This window comes from Macaca nemestrina, chromosome 4 (assembly GCF_043159975.1).
Source record: "Macaca nemestrina isolate mMacNem1 chromosome 4, mMacNem.hap1, whole genome shotgun sequence".
Classification (NCBI taxonomy): domain Eukaryota; kingdom Metazoa; phylum Chordata; class Mammalia; order Primates; family Cercopithecidae; genus Macaca; species Macaca nemestrina.
In genome coordinates, this window is record NC_092128.1 from 170,029,740 (window position 1) to 170,047,875 (window position 18,136).

Here is an 18,136-nt window from a genome sequence, read left to right on the forward strand (position 1 = left end):
ATTGGTGAATTCAGCTAAACTTCTATATTCACTAATGGCAGTTCATTCTCTTTTACAACTTTCAGGTTATTTATGCTTCTTCTCACATATAGTTTTCTAAAGTGCAATATAATGACTCTAAGTACTGACCACCTTGTAAACATACCTCTGGATTGTTTTCAGTAAGTCCTGATTTGAATTGCTTTGTCCTGGTGCTAGTCTGTGAGACATTCACTGATTTTAAGTACAAATGTATGTATTCTGTCATGTACCTATTCTGCAAAATGTATTATGTTGATGATTTGACTCAATAATTCCATTTTGGACTATGGAGATATGTCACAGAATATTTTCAATGTAGGTCACTGTAGCAATAAACTTACTTTGTTCTGGAAAATATTTTATTGATGTGTAAGAATTTCAGGCTCAAGGATATCTACTACTCCTGCTATATGACTACATGTAATAAAACCCTCTTCTCTGTGACAGAATCAACATATCAGATAATGCTGACACAGGCCAGGTACTTAATGGATATTTATTACATGAAAGAATAATTGTGGCTGCTATAGCTGATCTTATCTGATCTCTTAGTTGATTTCTTTTGTCAGGAAAAAAAATTCATAATGTTATTATTTTATATACATTTACTTGAAAATTTCTGTTAGAGTCAGAATAGGTGCAAAAAAATTGTGCTTGATTTACACTTTTTTTTGAAAGTATAGTAGGATGCTATTGGTGTTCCACCTAGATCTCCTTCACAGGCTAGTACGCACATCCCCCCACTGCTAGAAGTGTTGGCTGCATATCCCCCAAATTTAACCCCTTTCCCACATGGGAAGTGCTTGGAAAATAAAGTTATACTCCAATGCCACCACCATGCAAATGACTGCCCATAGTAAATGGCATACTGATATGGGGTACAAAGGCCAACCCCCTTTCCTCAAGGTGGGTCAACTCTGTGGTGTGATTTTTCTCCAGAGCACCCTGTGAATCAGGTCAAAGTTAGACTTCACCTGAAACCTCATCCTTGCTCAGCTCTTTCTCTTACTTATAGTGTTTCTCTCACCCCTTTATGTTTTTTTTTTCCTTTTCATGAAGAGCACTCCATCAATACAACATATGTATCCAAAAATTCCTGTTTTAGGCTCTGTTTCTAGAACATCTGATCTAAAACAGCTGGTTCAAGGAGTGGCCTTAACAAACAGTCTCTAAGGATAGCTCTTGGAGTTGAATTTATCACTGGCTACATGACAGTGAGTACCACATCACTGAAGGTAGGTGGAGAATCTGTGAATCACAATTCCCTGGAATCCTGCAGCAATTAAATTGTTAAGATTTTTTGTTCACAGTGAACTGAGTGTATAAGTCTGTTCTCACACTTCTAATAAAGACACACCCAATACTGGGTAATTTATAAAAGAAGGAGATTTAGTTGACTCACAGTTCCATGTGGCTGGGGAGGCCTTACAATCATGATGGAAGTTGAATGAGGAGCAAAGTCATGTCTTACATGGTGGCAGGGAAGAGAGTTTATGCAGGGGAACTCTCATTTATGAAACCATCACATCTCGTGGGACTTATTTACTACCACAATAACAGTATGGGGGAAAGCGCCCCCATGATTCAATTTCTCCACATGAGCCTGCTCTTGACACATGGGGATCGTTACAATTCAAGATAAGATTTCAGTGGGGACACAACCAAACCATAACATTCCACCCCTGGTCTCTCCCAAATTTCATGTCCTCACATTTCAAAATCAATCACGCTTTCCCACTCGTCCTCTGAAGTTTTAACTCCTTTCAGTATTAGCTCAAAAGTCCACATCCAAAGTCTTATCTGAGACAAGGTAAGTCCCTTTCTCCTATGAGCCTGTAAAATCAAAAGTGAGTTAGTTACTTTCTAGATACAATGAGGGTGTAGGCATTGGGTAAATACACCTGTTCCAAATGGGAGAAACTGGCCAAAACAGAGGGACTACAGGCCTCATGCAAGTCTGAAATCCAACAGGGCAGTCTAATCTTAAAGCTCCAAAATGATCTCCTTTGACCCCATGTCTCACATCCAGGACATTCTGATGCAAGAGGTGGGCTCCCAAGGCCTTGGGCAGCTCTGCCTCTGTGGCTTTGGAGGGTACAGCCCTTTTCCTGGCTACTCTCATGGGCTGGCATCAAGTGTCTGTGGGTTTTTCCAGGCTTAAGGTACAAGCTGTTGGTGGATCTACCATTCTGGGATCTGGAGGATGGTGGCCTTCTTCTCAAAATTCCACTAGGCAGTGCCCCCGTGGGGACTCTGTGCTGGGGCTCCAACCCCACATTTCCCTTCCACACTGCCTTAGCAGAGGTTCCGCAAGAGGGTTCTGCCCTTGCAGTAAACTTCTGCCTGGACATCCAGGAGTTTCCATATATCTTCTGAAATCTAGGTAGAGGTTCCCAAATCTCAATTCTTGACTTCTGTGCACCCACAGACTCTTGCATCCTCTAAAGCAATGCCCTGAACTCTATGTTGGCCCATTTTAGCCATTGCTGGAGCTGAAGCATCTGGGATTCAGGGCACCTTGTCCTGAGGCTGCATAGAGCAGGAGGGCCCTGGACCTGGCCCAGGAAGCCATTTTTCACCCCTAGGCCTCCAGACATTTGATGGGAGAGGCTGCTGCAAAGGTATCTGACATGCTCTGGAGACATTTTCCTTATTGTCTTGGCAATTAACATTTGGCTCCTCATTACTGATGCAAATCTCTGCAGCGAGCTTGAATTTCTCTCCAGAAAATGGAATTTTTTTCTACCTCACGGTCAGGCTGCAAATTTTCCGGACTTTTATACTCTGCTGCTGCTGCCTTTTTTTTTTTTTTTTTTTTTTTTTTTTAAACATGGAGTCTCACTCTGTCACCCAGGCTGGAGTGCAGTGGTGCAATCTTGGCTCACTGCAAGCTCCACCTTCCAGGTTCACGCCATTCTCCTGCCTCAGCCTCCTGAGTAGCTGGGACTACAGGCGCCCGCCACCATGCCTGGCTAATTTTTTGTGTTTTTAGTAGAGATGGGTTTTCACCATGTTAGCCAGGAGGGACTCAATCTCCTGACCTTGTGATCTGCTCATCTCAGCCTCCCAAAGTGCTGGGATTACAGGTGTGAGCCACCGCACCCAGCCACTCTGCTTCTTCTTGAAAGCTTTGCCGCTTAGAAATTTCTTCCCCTAAGACCCTACGTCATCTCTCTCAAGTTCAAAATTCCACAGATCTCTAGGGCAGGGACAAAATTCTGCCAGTCTCTTTGCATAGCAAGAGTGTCTTTTACACCAGTTCCCAACAAGTTTCTCATCTCCATCTGAGTCTACTTCAGCCTGGACTTCATTGTCCATATCACTGTCAGCATTCTGGTCAAAGCCATTCAACAAGTCTCTAGGAAATTCCAAACTTTCCCACACCATCCTGTCTTCTGAACCCTCCAACTATCTAAAAAGTTCCAAACTTTTCCACATTTTTTCCATTTTTTTCTGAGCCCTCTAAAATGTTCCAACCTCTGTTATCCATTTTCAAAGTCACTTTCATGTTTTTGGGTATCTTTACAGCTACACCCCACTCTACTGGTACCAAATTACTGTATTAGTCTGTTCTCATGCTGCTAATAAGGACATACCCGAGACTGGGTAATGTATAAAGGAAAGAGGTTTAAGTGACTCACGGTTCCACATGGCTGGGAAGGCCTCACAATCATGGCAGAAGGCGAATGAGGAGCAAAGTCACATCTTACATGGATGCAGGCAAGAGAGCTTGTGAAGGGAAACTCCTATTTATAAAACCATCAGATCTTGTGAGACTTCTTCTCTACCCCAAGAAGAGTATGAGGGAAATTGCCCCCATGATTCAAGTATCTCCACCTGGCTCTGCCCTTGACATGTGGAGATTATTACAATTCAAATTGAGATTTGGATGGGGACACAGGCAAACCATATCACTGAGGTAAAATGCAGGTGGAAAAGAGGCACTGGCTTGGGCAATATGTGGTGTTTGAGAGATAGAAGGAAATGGTAACTAGATGACTGTGATATTGGATGAGTATTGTTCATGATTTGAAAAGTGAAAATAACTGGCCCTAAGGAGCTCAAACACAAATTCAGAAAGACATGTGAATGTCAGAGTCTCACTGGCAGTACTTTAAAATTCCTCATCCCCTATTGCCTGAGAAATGACCAATTTAAAAGCTAGGTTTATTGCCTAATGATAAGAGTGTAGAACTTCAGAGATGGCTGAATAATCAGATTATCAAAATACTGCCAAAGTAAAGCCTCTCATAAAGAATAAATGGGGACTTGAAACTTGGGTGGGAAATGCTCTTAAAACTTTTGAACTTCTAGATTCTTTTAACACCCCTGGGCCTGAACAAGTGTCCCCGCTTCTCTCTGTTGAAAGACATAACCCCTCCAGATCCCACTTGCTTGAAGATCATCTAAGAGCTCTCAAATGTGTCAGTTGTCTTACAAGACAATGCTTGCTGTCTTAGTCCATTTTGGCTGTTGTAACAGGATACTATAGACTGGGTGATTTATAAACAGCATAAGTTATTTTCTACCGGTCTGGAGGCTGGGAAGTCCAAGATCGAGGTGCCTGCAGATTCAGTGTCTTGTAAGGGTCTTCTCCTCTGTAAACAACCAACTTCTCATGCTGCACTCACATTTAGAAGGGCTGAGGGGTCTCTCGTAGTCCTTAGGAACATTATTCCAACCCATTTATTATGTGACATAAAAGGTCGTTTGCTGTAAGTGGGATCCAGAGAATGATATTTCTTGGCAGCTATTATAAGCAGTCTTGCCCATAGAGCCTTATCCTATAGCGCTCATGATACTAGAAGTATCAGTGGTTTAAAACAAAACAAAAAGATACCATGTGCAGTCTGAAAAATAAAGGAGCCATGCAATGAAAATTCCTAGTGTCCTGCAGCAACGTTATGCTGTCTGTAACAGGGAACTATGCACATGAAAAAAGCAGCTTCTGGTATGCACCGAGCTCTGCTCCAGACAGAACATGCAACTATAGAACAGTGAGTGACCCCATCTCTAAAACTGGCCAACATGAGCTGGATACGCTCAGAGCCCTCAAGTTATGAGTTTGGGTGTATAGTGGGAGGAAAGATGATTTCCAATGATTAAGAGTTGGTGACTTCCAAAGTTAAAATAACACAGAAATCTCTCATTCTCTCTACTCTGCTTGCTAATAGGTATAGAAGCATGCCATGTTTTCATTTAAAGCATCAGCAGAAGGCAAGAAAGAAAGAATAATTTGTATTGATTGATTGATTATTTGGGTCAATGCCACTTGACAGATTCTGAAGAACAAGAGGTGAGAATGTTTTAATCTACTCTGCTCTGTATGTTACGGAGAACAAAAAAGAATTCTTATAGGTATATGATATTTGAAGTTCTAGTGAGAGAAGTAGACTTTTTTGAAAGTGTGATGTTGAAGAATGAATGGAGGACATTGTTGGAAATAACTTATGGAAAGAAAAAGTAGTAACAGTTCTAAACTCAATATGATATTAAACTCCATTCTTATTCTGTAACACTTCCAAAACCGTAAGGATAATTTTGCAATGGTCTTCAACTGATTTTCAGTTTTTTTAATCCAAAGGAATATAGACAAGGTGGTAAGCATCTCTCAATCCAAGGAAGATAGCAAATGATATGAACTCCTCTAAGAAGATTTTGGTACCAAAAAGAATGTTCAAGATTAGTTTGCTTCGCTTTCCTACTGGGGAAGATCCAGTAAGTAAGAATAGCAGTGTATATTAAAAAATAAAAAGAGTGACTCATTATAATAGTTTTCCCCAAGCCACAACATCAATAACTATCTTTGCCCCTTCAGCATGTGTTTTGAAGATAGAAGGATTGAAGAACTCTAGGTGGGCTCCAGACTTAAATGAACAAATAATATGCATGTCATCTCTATCTGATACTCTGCAAAACTTATGATTCCATGATCCTATGAGCCATATGCTTGTACAGTCTCATGGTGATCACTAAAAAGGACCAACTCTTTATTTAACACTTTGAGAGTGAATATTGGAAGTTTTTGTATATAGAATTTTATTTTGGGTTGCCTGAGACACATCTCAGTGCTTCTAATGAAGACAAGACCTTGAATGAATGTACCATGAAAACGGAGGACTATTGGGCAACAGATGTGAAATTGCAAGGTATATTAATTTGCATTATGTGATGATCACACAAATGTGTTTCTTGTTTATATTCAGTCCATTGAGATATGTTTAGTTAATTTATTCTCTTTGTTTAAAAGGGAAAAAAGCAAATGAATGTGGTAAATAGACCATTAAAGCCAAACATGGAAAAACGCCTTTAATTGTTATCTATTTAATTTGGCAATTAGATCACATAGTTAATTTAAATGTTTAAAAGAGAAGCAATGACTAAAAGCATGCACTAATCTCCAATAAAGTAGTCCCTTTATTGTTTGTTTGCTTTTTTTCAAAAAACAAACAGGTTTGAATTTAATTCACTCAACTACTGAAGTAGAGAACAACAGAAAGATAGAAGAGCACATAACGCTATAATTAATCACAATACTTTCTAGAATATATAATTCCTATTCCTTCATAGCTAATTATACATTATTCAATGAATCCATTTTAAATTATGTTTCCAGGTAAAAATACATATTGCATGGTATGTTAAAAGTATGTATTTCCCAATATAGTAGAATATTTCGTAGGTTTATATTAGAAGTCATCACACTATGCTTCTGAGGGCTAGACACATCTTTTTTGTAAATAAAGTTTTATTGGAACATTGCCATGCTCATTTGCTTCTATACTGTCTATTGCTGCTTTCATGCTACAGCAGCATGGTTCGTTAGTTGCAAACAAGACCTTATGGCCCACAAAGCCTAAAGTATTTACCATCTTTCTCTCGACAGAAAAGGTTTGTCAGTCCCTAATCTAATATATAAAATAAGGTAATACAGAATATATTTTATTAGCTACATTATATATTATTGCTTTTTATCTTAAATTAGCAAGGCTGTAGCTGTTTTAGAAATCTCTCTCCCTCTCCTTCTCTTCTCTGCTAATAGGTATAGAAGAATGCCATATTTCACTTAAAGCTTCAGCAGAAGGCAAAAAAGAAAAAAATTACTTTGTACTGATTGATTTATTATTTGAGTCAATGCCTCTTGACAGATTCTGGAGAAGAGGATTCTAATAATAGCCAAGATTACCTGCTTTCTGGTGCTGAGACCTGTTTGCCAGTCCAATAAAGGTATCCAGAAGGATTTAGAAGAGGGCTCTCTTTGGTGATGTAGAGTCCTCCAGCTGCGTGTCACCTTGAATCTACTCTCAGGGTAGCCTTCAAGTGACAATAATACAATTTGTTTCTATTCTTTAAAATGAATTAAGAATTTGACCCATTAAAATAATTTATTTGCATAATTTGAAATAATTATGTTTATATATGAATTATATAATTATAAATATATAAGATCAATTTTGTAATATATAAACATAAGTTATATAATCACTGATTATAAAAATAGCTATTTTTGTTTTTCAAAAAATGAACAAATAAGGTGTTTCTTCTAGGATTTTTAGACTACGGCAACATATTAGAAATACAACCAGCAGAAACTTTCAGCAGGTTGGGTGTGTGCGTCTATGTATGTTTTGGCACCAACCATAAACTGGATCCTTTGCATGGGGATACAACAAAGAAATTTTTAATTTGGGTGGTGTGAGCCGTGGGGGTTAAAGAAACTTATCTGGCCAGAAAGTGTTGTTTAGGGGGGAATTCCAGGAAAAGTCACAACTGGGAAGGTCAACCAGTTCTGTGGGTGGGTCATTACATCCAGGAATTCAGTCAGTATGTGTGAGGTCAGAATCCTGGGAGGTCTGTCCATGCAGGAAAAGGAAGCCAACAAGTAGGTTTGAACAGGCAGGATATCGGCCCTGGGTGGCACATGGGAAGGAAGAGTAAAATTATATATTCAGGCATTGGCTTCTCATCACATGATTCAAGCCTCAGGGCAGGAATCCAGCCTACAGAGGGCAGAGGGTACTGGGCAGTGACAATCTTTTGGTCTAAAGGGCATATAAGGACATTCGACCCAAACCATTAGGAACTTAAAGAATTATGGAAAATAGAGGAATGACTGAAGACAAAGATATCTCAAGCCTGAAGGAAAGAGATATTTGAGGGAAATTGTGTCTGTTTTCAAGTCCTAGTAGAATCCCTTGTAATGTCCCTCCTCTCTGGAGGGTGAGAGGAGATTCTTCTCCCAGAACAGGCCTTGGAGTTTTTGCTGGTCTAAGCTTTCAAGTTCACCAAAAGACACAAAACAAGACAGGGTCTGATATTCAGTGGAGTTTCCCTTGGAGACATCAAACTCCTGTGAGTTACACAATGTAATCCACTCAGTTTGGGAAACAGAGAGAGTAATGGGAATAGTTCTTAGACAAATTTCAAAATATACTTATTGAATTAGAGGTAGTAGCCAAAATGTTCTATTATGAAATGTTTTGTCTTCTCGGGTCAGAGTCAGAAATCATGAAACTCCCACGATGAGTTTAACTTATCAGTCTGATTCATATCTCCTGTGTTCTAACTTTTAATTCCTTCTTATTGCCTCTATTTCACACCATATTCTGATATAAGCATTTCTGACACCAGTATGCTAACCCTCAATTTTTTCCAGGAATTCAGTTTGTTATGTCCTCTCAACCTATGACGTATTCTGGCTCCAATTAACCTGCTTTAGTGCTTCAGCAAGAAGGGCTTAAATCCCTCCCATGTGAAAAATGATGACAATGCTATTTTTTTTTACATTACTATATTCTGCTTTTCCAAAATCCATCCAGCCAGATTATGTCCTGATAGCATGTTAATGCTAGCTTGCATGGGGTACTCTCTCAGAGTAAGTGTGCCGAATTTTTTTTTATTGAATTATAATGATAATCAAAGGCTTTTAGTGATTATTAGATTAACTTGTATAATAATAGCAAATTATAACAAGAGAGTGTCATGAACTCTAGCTTTCAATTCTTAAGTTTAGACAAGTATGTACGTGTATGTATGTGTATACCTTTATTTGTACTTCTGAGAATTTATGTAATTTATTTACTACTTGTTTTCTAAGTCATTTGGAGAAAATAAATTACCATCTAGAGAATGGAAATTTAATGACAAACACCCTAAAATGAGAAATTAACAGGGTGATATTAGTATTGACTTCTAAACTCATGCTTCAGATCGAAAGACAAACCATTGAACTTCATAGATTTATGTCAGTTCTCATGGTTTTCATCAGTTCTCACAGCCTTTTAAAATGCTAGGTGAACATATATGCTGCTATCTTTCAGGTTTATGTTTGGTTTGTCAAAGCATAAACTAAATAATTTTATTCTGCATAAAATCAGAAAGATACTATTTTTTAAAATGAGGATTGATACATGTGAAAAATTATATGGAAATTAAGAGACAATTTGAAATGTAATTTAATAGCAGATTAGTTGGAATAGTTATAAGAGAAAATACAAACTGTGATAGTTAGGGAAGAGATATAAGTAAAGTCAGCTTGGATGGTTCTTCCTTATAGTATAGACATTGAAAAACATTTTCAAAGTTTAAGTAAGAAAACAACTCAATAAAATTGAGAAAAGAGGGATGAAAATATGGAGTGATAACTGTTCACTTTTAGCTTGACTATAGTAAGACTCTACATCTAAACTTTTCATAAGCATAAACAAAATTTGGCCAAAAAATCTGGAATTCGTTAAGTTACTGATAGCCACCTGACACTAGTTCATAAAGTAAGGGACTAATTTCTAATTTATAGATTTTAACTATGTTTTGCAATAAGTACTTACAGCCAACTGGTGGTTCCTAGAATGATTTCAAATGGTATATTAATAAACATTTCAAAAAAATGTATTTAAGTATCAAATATGTATTTTAAAAATGTAACTGGCACAAAAAATGATGTTAGGTAGTTGCCCAAAGTTTGTTTGTTTTTTTCTCTTGGCCATATGTATATAAGTTAAACAAATATGAGAGTAAATTAAAAATGAAATATTAAATATATAATAAATAAAATGTGATATAAAGATTTGGTAAAATATATGAAAGTGATGTAAAATTAACATCTTCAAAACCCCAAAATTGAATGCCAATGAGGCTAGACCTTTTCAAGGATTGAAGTGTTCCCGTTCACCATTCGGGTACTTCCCTCGTAGTTAAGGTATTTGAGAAGTCAAACTGCACATCAGAAAGTTGATTAGTAAGCAGAAACTCAAGAGCAAGACATCTGGCTAGTTTTGATAACTATATCAGCAAGGTCATATAAAAATCTGGGATCCACTTGAGAACAATGTAGTCAAATTCTATGATGTTGGAGATACTATATAAATACATTTTACAACAGTCAGTAGCTCTCTGTTTTACCAGGAGCTCCCATATTACCAGGAGATGGTCTTTATAGGCTTAATTTTTAGGAAAGTCCAGAGAACCAGCTCCTGAAAAAGTAAGATGACACTCTTGAAGAAAATAATGTTTATGTCGACTTCTGAGGAAGACAAGCGGCCTGGGAAAGCAGGCACTCAGCCTGTGGGAGGTGGCAGCGGAAAATGTATCCCCAACAGGAAATATCAGACTTTAACCAATGGAAAGGTGCTTTTGTTGAGCATAAAATAAGGTCATATTCCATTTCTGCTTTCATTTCTCAACCCGCTCTTTCCTAGTATGTAAAATAACCTACAGAGTTGCTGAGTACATTAAACAAAATAATGTCATATGGCAAGCACTCAAGAATAATATTATGATTATTTGTCCTGAGAAGCTGGTCATATGTTGTGTGTATGTTTGAAAATGGTGATTGTGAAATTGAAGAAACCATTTTACTTGGAGGGATGTGTGGGGAATGTGGGCAGCCTTAAGTATAGATCTGAAATCACTCAAGGGAAAACATTCCTTCTACTTTGGCACTCTGGCAGTAACGGCTGTTGTGGTAGCAGCAACAGCTGTGGTAAGCCCTGAGGTCCTGGAAGCAACAAGGCTGGAGTGGCCGTGAGGAGTAGACAGGAATGGGATGAAGAACACCTTGAGCTTCCAAGGAATTTCTGAGGAGAGAAAGGATGAATGATTTTAAGTCCCAAAGTAGGGTCTTGAGAGCAGCATAACATGGTGCTAAGCTGATAGAGTCTGAACTTCGGTAGGATCAGTATTAATTGTGTGGCCTTGGACAAGTTATTTAACCTTTTGAAATCTGTTCTCTTGTCTGTAACGTAATGAGGATGCTGATAGGAATGCCTATCTCTTCAGAGCACTGCTGTGAGGATTAAATAAGAAATCTGGATGAAGTGCCCAGCCCAGTAAAAACACTCAGTAAATACTGGCTCAGAAAGAAAAAATAAAACAAAATTTAAAACAAACAAAAATAAAGCATTGTTTTCTCCACGGCTGTAGTGTAGAGAAACAAAAGAATGAATTTTTATAACTGAATGCTTTTGTCCCAAGTCTTGACATTCTGCACACAGTGGATCCATAGTCACATATCAAATGCATGTGTCTTTCTTTTTTTCCTACTGAAGCCATAGGCCCCTTTAGATTTTGGCACTAGCTGTGAAAGCCAAGCAGCAGGAATTTCTTGGCCACATTTAAGGTGATTGATCTTTTATTTTCAAAATATCTTTTGTCAGAATGTCAGTGAGTTGCATCTCTGGACATAATCTTGAAATAAAGATGAGCACCTTTTCTTCTCCATACTTAAAGTGCCCTTTATTTCCAGGTAACTAGCGACAAGCTACTATCTCTGAAAATATCTTCCTTAAACTATTTGATAAGATGCTTCACAGAAATGGAAAACAAGGGGACTGAGTACCAGTTGCTCTAAAGAGTCATAGCCTTGAAGCTACGAGCCCCTAGGGAGAGGCCACTGGGAAAGTGCTGAGCAGACTAAGGAAATACTTCAATCAGAGCAGAATACCAAGATAGTTGCCTATGGGTTAGATTTAAAAGATTAGTGGAATATACCTCACTGTTCACAGGAAGGGAGGCTATCTCTGATGGTCTTCCTATACTGGAATCCTCATGGATCAAAGAAATAACATTGAAATGTTGACATGCAGACTTGTATACAATAATTTTAAGATTTTCTGCTTCTATTTCTAGATTCTTGAGTATTTAGTTATGGTATTCCCAATGCAAAAATTAATCCTCAGGCTATCAAGGACAAATCTGGCTTTGAAAGCACTAAGGCATCCAGAAAAAAGAGAATTAAGTCAACTAAAAGAAGGCTAATGCCTAAATGTATCAATCGAACTGGTCTTATTATCATTGCTTTGGTCCATGTAACATGAAATATTTACAGAAATTGGAAAAGCTTGCATAGGTTCTTTTGTTTGCATTTGTCAGCTCTGTTGTCCTTCTGAACTCACTATGCAAAAAGAAAATTCCTTTAAGCATTGACAGGATGAGGAAGGCATGCTTTCTAGTTCTACTCCTTCTCCCATTCATTCAAGACATATTAAATGAGAGATAATGCTCAGGCTAAATACATAAAAGGAAATTAGTCAATCTGCTCCAAAAAAGAAAAAAAAAAAAGTTTGAGATCTAGAGAAAACAGGAGAGAGAGAGAGAGAGAGCTTAAGAAACATCTATCTGAATTCTGAAAAGGGAGGGATTAACAACTAAAAAGGTGTGAATGACTTCCTGGAGGTCTTGGAAGGCAGTTTGGTGGCTATGGATGAGAATAGGGTCCAGCTGCAGATGGCCATTGTTCAACTCAGACTCTACTATTTGCTAATCATGCAATGTTGGTCAAGTTACTTAATATTCCATCCTAATATCCTTACCTGTCAAAAAGTGGTAATAATAGAACCTACTTCAATGCCCGGATATGTTAATACATTACAAAGTAGAAAGCACTTAAAACACTACATTACATTCAGTCAACACCACATAAGTAGAGTTTCACAGTAAATGCCAAAATCTAAAGGGACCTAAGGCAATAGGCCTGCCCTGAACTCAGGCAGGTTCCATTAATTTACATGGAAAAATATGCATATAAATTAGGTTTTGTGCTCTTGTTGTTGTCCTTGTGTGTTCCCTCATGAACTTGTTTTCTGACACTACAATTCTAAGATTATGGTGTTGACTATCATCTCTTCCCCATCTTGTGTACATTTGTAAAGATGCATATTAGTTTTGGCTGCCAGCCATACCATCTGGTCCTAATGGTTAAGGGAACAGAGAGGTAACTGAGGAGATAATTTTTTTTTTAAAGTCTTCACGAATTAGGTATATAAGAACTAGTTACTTCTGAATCAAATTATGAAAGTTAATATGTTTGGGATAAAAATAGCTAAGGATGTTTAAATATAGACATTTCTGAAGTAATCTTTTTAACTCAGTCCTTCACCTAAAGTAACAAAATGGAATGCTGTGACTAATTTAATTTTGATAGCCTGAATTTCTGTGCTGTTTTAAATATAGTTTAATCATAGCTTGTTTAGGACATCTGTGGTATAATGGGAAGTTGATTGGAATTGGAATTAGAATAATGCTTTCCAAACAGTTGTCTGTAGGAAACAGGTCCTGCAAGATGTTTGCAAGTGTTCTATGAAAAGAGATTTCTTCAGCAAAATAAGTAGGAAAATGTTGAATTAGCAGATCTCAGTTCAGAACCCAACTCTGCCATTTATAGGTTATGTAACTCTGAAGAAGTCACATGTTTTCTGAACTCCATTTGTAATTAAGAGAGGAGACCACCCCTCATATTGTCTTATGCCCAATTTCTGCCTCCAAAGAAAGAAAAACTAAAAACTAAAAGGCAGAAATGAAATCCACAAGCAGACAGCCCGGTGCCACACCCTGGTAGTTAAAGATCGACCTCTGACCTAATCGATTATGTTATCTGTAGATTACAGACATTGTATAGAAAAGCACTGTGATAATCCCTATCCTGCTTTGTTCTGATCTAATTACTGGTGCATGCAGCCCCCAGTCACGCACCTCCTGCTTGCTTAATCGATCATGACCCTCTCACGTGCACCCCCTTAGAGTTGTGAGCCCTTAAAAGTCACGGGAATTGCTCACTCGAGGAGCTCGGCTCTTGAGACAGGGGTCTTGCGATGTCCCTGGCTGAATAAACCCCTTCTTTCTTTAACTTGGTGTCTGAGGAGTTTTTCTGTGGCTTGTCCTGCTACATTTTTTGATTCTCTGACTGGGAAAGCAAGGTGATTGGCAGATGGTCGAGGCAGCTCCTTAGACTACTTAAGCCTGCCCTGTGGAACATCGCCGGGAGGGACTCCAACCAGCCTGAGCGAAGCGGACCCTGAGAGCGCTCCCAGGTAGGCATTTGCCCTGGTGGGACACCTCACCAGAGCAGTGTGTGGCAGACCCCTGTGGAGGATCAATGTGAACACTGGGAAGGAACGGGCACTTGGAGTCTGGACATCTAAAACTTGGTAAGACTAGTCTTTGAAACTTGCCCGCTCTGTTTGAGTGGAAGCGTGGCTTGATCACCCACGGCATGCCTTTATCGGCACTTTGGTTTTGGTTTTGACTTGGTCTGAATTGCTTGACAGGATTGGTCTTGGGAATTTGCCTACTCCATTTGAGCGGAAGCGTGGCCGCATCACGCACGGCGTGCCTGTGCCAGCACTTTGGTTTTTGTTTTTGACTTCACTTGGATTGCTTGATACTTTGGTTCTGGTTTTGACCTGGCTTGGATTTCTGGATACTCTGATTTTGGTTTTGATTTTGGTTTGTTGCTAACTGCAAAAGTGTGTGTGTGCCTTTTTAGCCGTTTTTTGTTTTGTGGTGTGCCTGTGGTGTGAGCCTCGTGTTTTGTCTCGAAGAAGCATAGGTCATGCATCAATAAGCCCACCCTACTAGGAACTATGTTGAAAAATTTCAAAAACGAATTTAAAGGAGACTATGGAGTACTATGACTCTAAGAAAACTTAAAACTTTGTGTAAGATAGACTGCTCAGCATCAGAGGTAGGTTGGCCATTAGAAGGAAGCCTGGACAAGTCCCTTGTTTCAAAGGTATGGCACAAGGTAACCTGTAAGCCAGGAAACCCAGACCAGCTCCTGTACATAGGGAAGTGGTTACAGCTGGTTTTAGACCCTCCACCCACAACACACAGTGGTTGAGAGAACAGCAGCATAAGCGGCTGGCAGAGACAAGGAAAGACCAACAGACAGAGAGAAAGGAAAGAGACAGAGAGGAAAAGAGGCAAAGAGAGAGAGGAAGAGACAAAGAGGGAGTCAAGGAGAGAGAGAGAGAGAAAGAGAGAGGCAGAGAGAGAGAGAGAGGAAGAGACAGAGGCAAAAGGAAAGAGAGAGAGACAAAGTCAAAGACAGACAGAAAGAGATATATACAAGTAGTTAAGAAAAAAAAAGTTTACCTATTCCTTTAAAAGCCAAGGTAAATTTAAAACCTATAATTGATCATTGAAGGTATTCTCCGTAACCCTATAACACTTCAATACCACTTTGTTGTCAGTGTAAACAAGGGCGTATCCCGAAAGCACTGAGGCCTTGCTATCAAAAATCCTTGCTATCAAAAATCCTTAACCCGGTAATCAGCACCCAAATGCATTCAATCTGTAGCAGGAACTACTTTGCTAACAAAAACCAAAACAAAGAAAGAAACAAAAAGTAAAAGAAGTAACTTTAAGAGGAAACCTCATTGTGAGTGCACCTCACCAATTCAGAAGTATCCTAAGAAAGAAACAAAAAAGAAAAAAAGGGGGGGGGGTGGAATTTATATAAAAAGAGTATTGTATAGTAAATTCTTGTCCTGAAATAAATTAACTGGTTGTTTTAAGAAAGAAATATTTGTAATAAATCAGAAAATTGAGGCATGTCGAAGAATTGTCTGCGAAAGTCATGAAAGAGAAAAATGTTATAAAAAAGAATTTATGCAAAAAATGTTGTATCATTTAAAAGTAAGTAGGCCTCCAGAATGTAAAACTCTTTAGAAAAAAAAAACAGTTTTGTGCAAGGTGTATAAGATAAGAAAATATACCTTTGGTAAAAGGATTATAAGGAGGCATAAGAATGCACATTTTTACCTACATTAAAAAATTTAAAAAATGATGGTTTTGAAGGTGTAAGCAAGTTTTAAAACATTCATTGTAAGAAAATTCTGTGTGTAAACATATAAGCTAAAGTTAAAGAAGTGTCATCCAGTTTTTCTGTGAACTGGACATTAAAGTGAAAGTATAACAGGTTTTTCTTAAAGCACCAACCTGCTCTTTAGCAAAAATTATAAAAGGTTAAAAAGAGTCTATGAAATCTTACCTTATGGTCAAACATTAAAAATTAGATAAATATGCCTATGAGGTTTTGTTAAAATTAGGTTTAACATTAATAACACACTAATATAAAGATAAAATTTAGCTTATCTGGTATAAAAATCACACGAGAAGCGTTGTTAAATGTAAAATGGTATTTGGCTTTCTGTAGTTTAAAAACTAATAAAAATACACGCTAAAGGAAATTTCTCAGTAAAAAGGCAGTTAGGACTATAAAGTCCACTGCCAAGGTCTCCATATTTAAAACAAAAGGCCAATTTCTTTTTTTTTTTTTTTCCAATGTGAAGTTGTTTTAATAGTGACAGTATAACTTTAACACAAAATTTACTGTCAGTTTATCAACACTTAGTTTATTCCTATTGCTTCTCACTCGTGGCAAAAATGTAAATTACCATTAGCTTTCTCTGTTTAAAAGAAGAAATAATGCCTTGACTTTATTTTATTTTATTTTTTATTATTATTATACTTTAAGTTCTAGGGTACATGTGCACAACGTGCAGGTTTGTTACATATGTATACTTGTGCCATGTTGGTGTGCTGCACCCACCAACTCGTCAGCACCCATCCACTCGTCATTTACATCAAGTATAACTCCCAATGCAATCCCCCCCCCGCCCCATGATAGGCCCAGGTGTGTGATGCTCCCCTTCCTGTGTCCAAGTGATCTCATTGTTCAGTCGAACCTATGAGTGAGAACATGCAGTGTTTGGTTTTCTGTTCCTGCGATGGTTTGCTGAGAATGATGGTTTCCAGCTGCATCCATGTCCCTACAAAGGACACGAACTCCTCCTTTTTTATGGCTGCATAGTATTCCATGGTGTATATGTGCCACATTTTCTTAATCCAGTCTGTCACTGATGGACATTTGGGTTGATTCCAAGTCTTTGCTATTGTGAATAGTGCCGCAATAAACATACGTGTGCATGTGTCTTTATAGCAGCATGATATATAATCCTTTGGGTATATACCCAGTAATGGGATGGCTGGGTCATATGGTACTTCTAGTTCTAGATCCTTGAGGAATCGCCATACTGTTTTCCATAATGGTTGAACTAGTTTACAATCCCACCAACAGTGTAAAAGTGTAAAGGCCAATTTCTTAAAAATTATATACTTGGTTTATCTTCCATTTTCCTTTCTCTCAAAAACTAAAAGTCTTTTGGCACGTGTACCACCCCTGGTATTTCTGGTAAACCAGCACCAGCCTAAAGATCACGTTCTCATCAAAGGGTGGAAAGAAGAAAAACTCGAGCCAGCCTGGGAAGGACCCTACCTTGTGCTGCTAACCACCACGGCTGCTGTTTGTACAGCGTAAAAATAAAAATAAAATAAGATGGACTCATGACACCTGAGTCAAGAAAGCGCCACCCCCTCCAGAGTCGTGGGCCATAGTCCCAGGCAAAAACTCTACCAAACTAAAGGTAAGAAAAATTTAACTCTTTTCGTCTATTCTATTACTCTTTCTTCTTTCCTTGTTCTATTGTTGACCATCTAGTTATTAACATAACCAAGTCAATTTTGCCTCAAACTATTGCATTTAATGCTTGCCTTGTTATACCCTGTGAGGACTTGCCTAGTCAAAGACAGCTTTCTCCTTCAGAAAACTACCTCTGTCCCTCCTGACTCTCCTCAGACTGGGCATTAGTAAACTAGGACCATTTAATCCAAGGAGATTTAGATGAAGACCCCAGTGCCAACCAGGAGTCTTGCCCCCCGATGTAGAGCTTTCATGCCATGGTTGGTTCAACGTTCTGTGGACCACTAAAGAGCAAGGATGGACTGCCCCAACCAGTTTTTGTAATTTCCTAAAACCATACATTCAGTTTTACTAGAG

General features: G+C 38.3%; 1 long non-coding RNA gene across 1 annotated transcript; it reads left to right on the forward strand.

Moving 5' to 3' along the window:
- The first annotated feature begins 1,071 nt into the window (after positions 1–1,071).
- LOC139362599 (uncharacterized) lies at positions 1,072–7,380 on the forward strand. Its single transcript, XR_011621768.1, has 4 exons — positions 1,072–1,256; positions 5,196–5,317; positions 5,606–5,739; positions 7,064–7,380. It is a non-coding gene; the product is annotated as an uncharacterized lncRNA (long non-coding RNA).
- Positions 7,381–18,136: the final 10,756 nt, after the last annotated feature.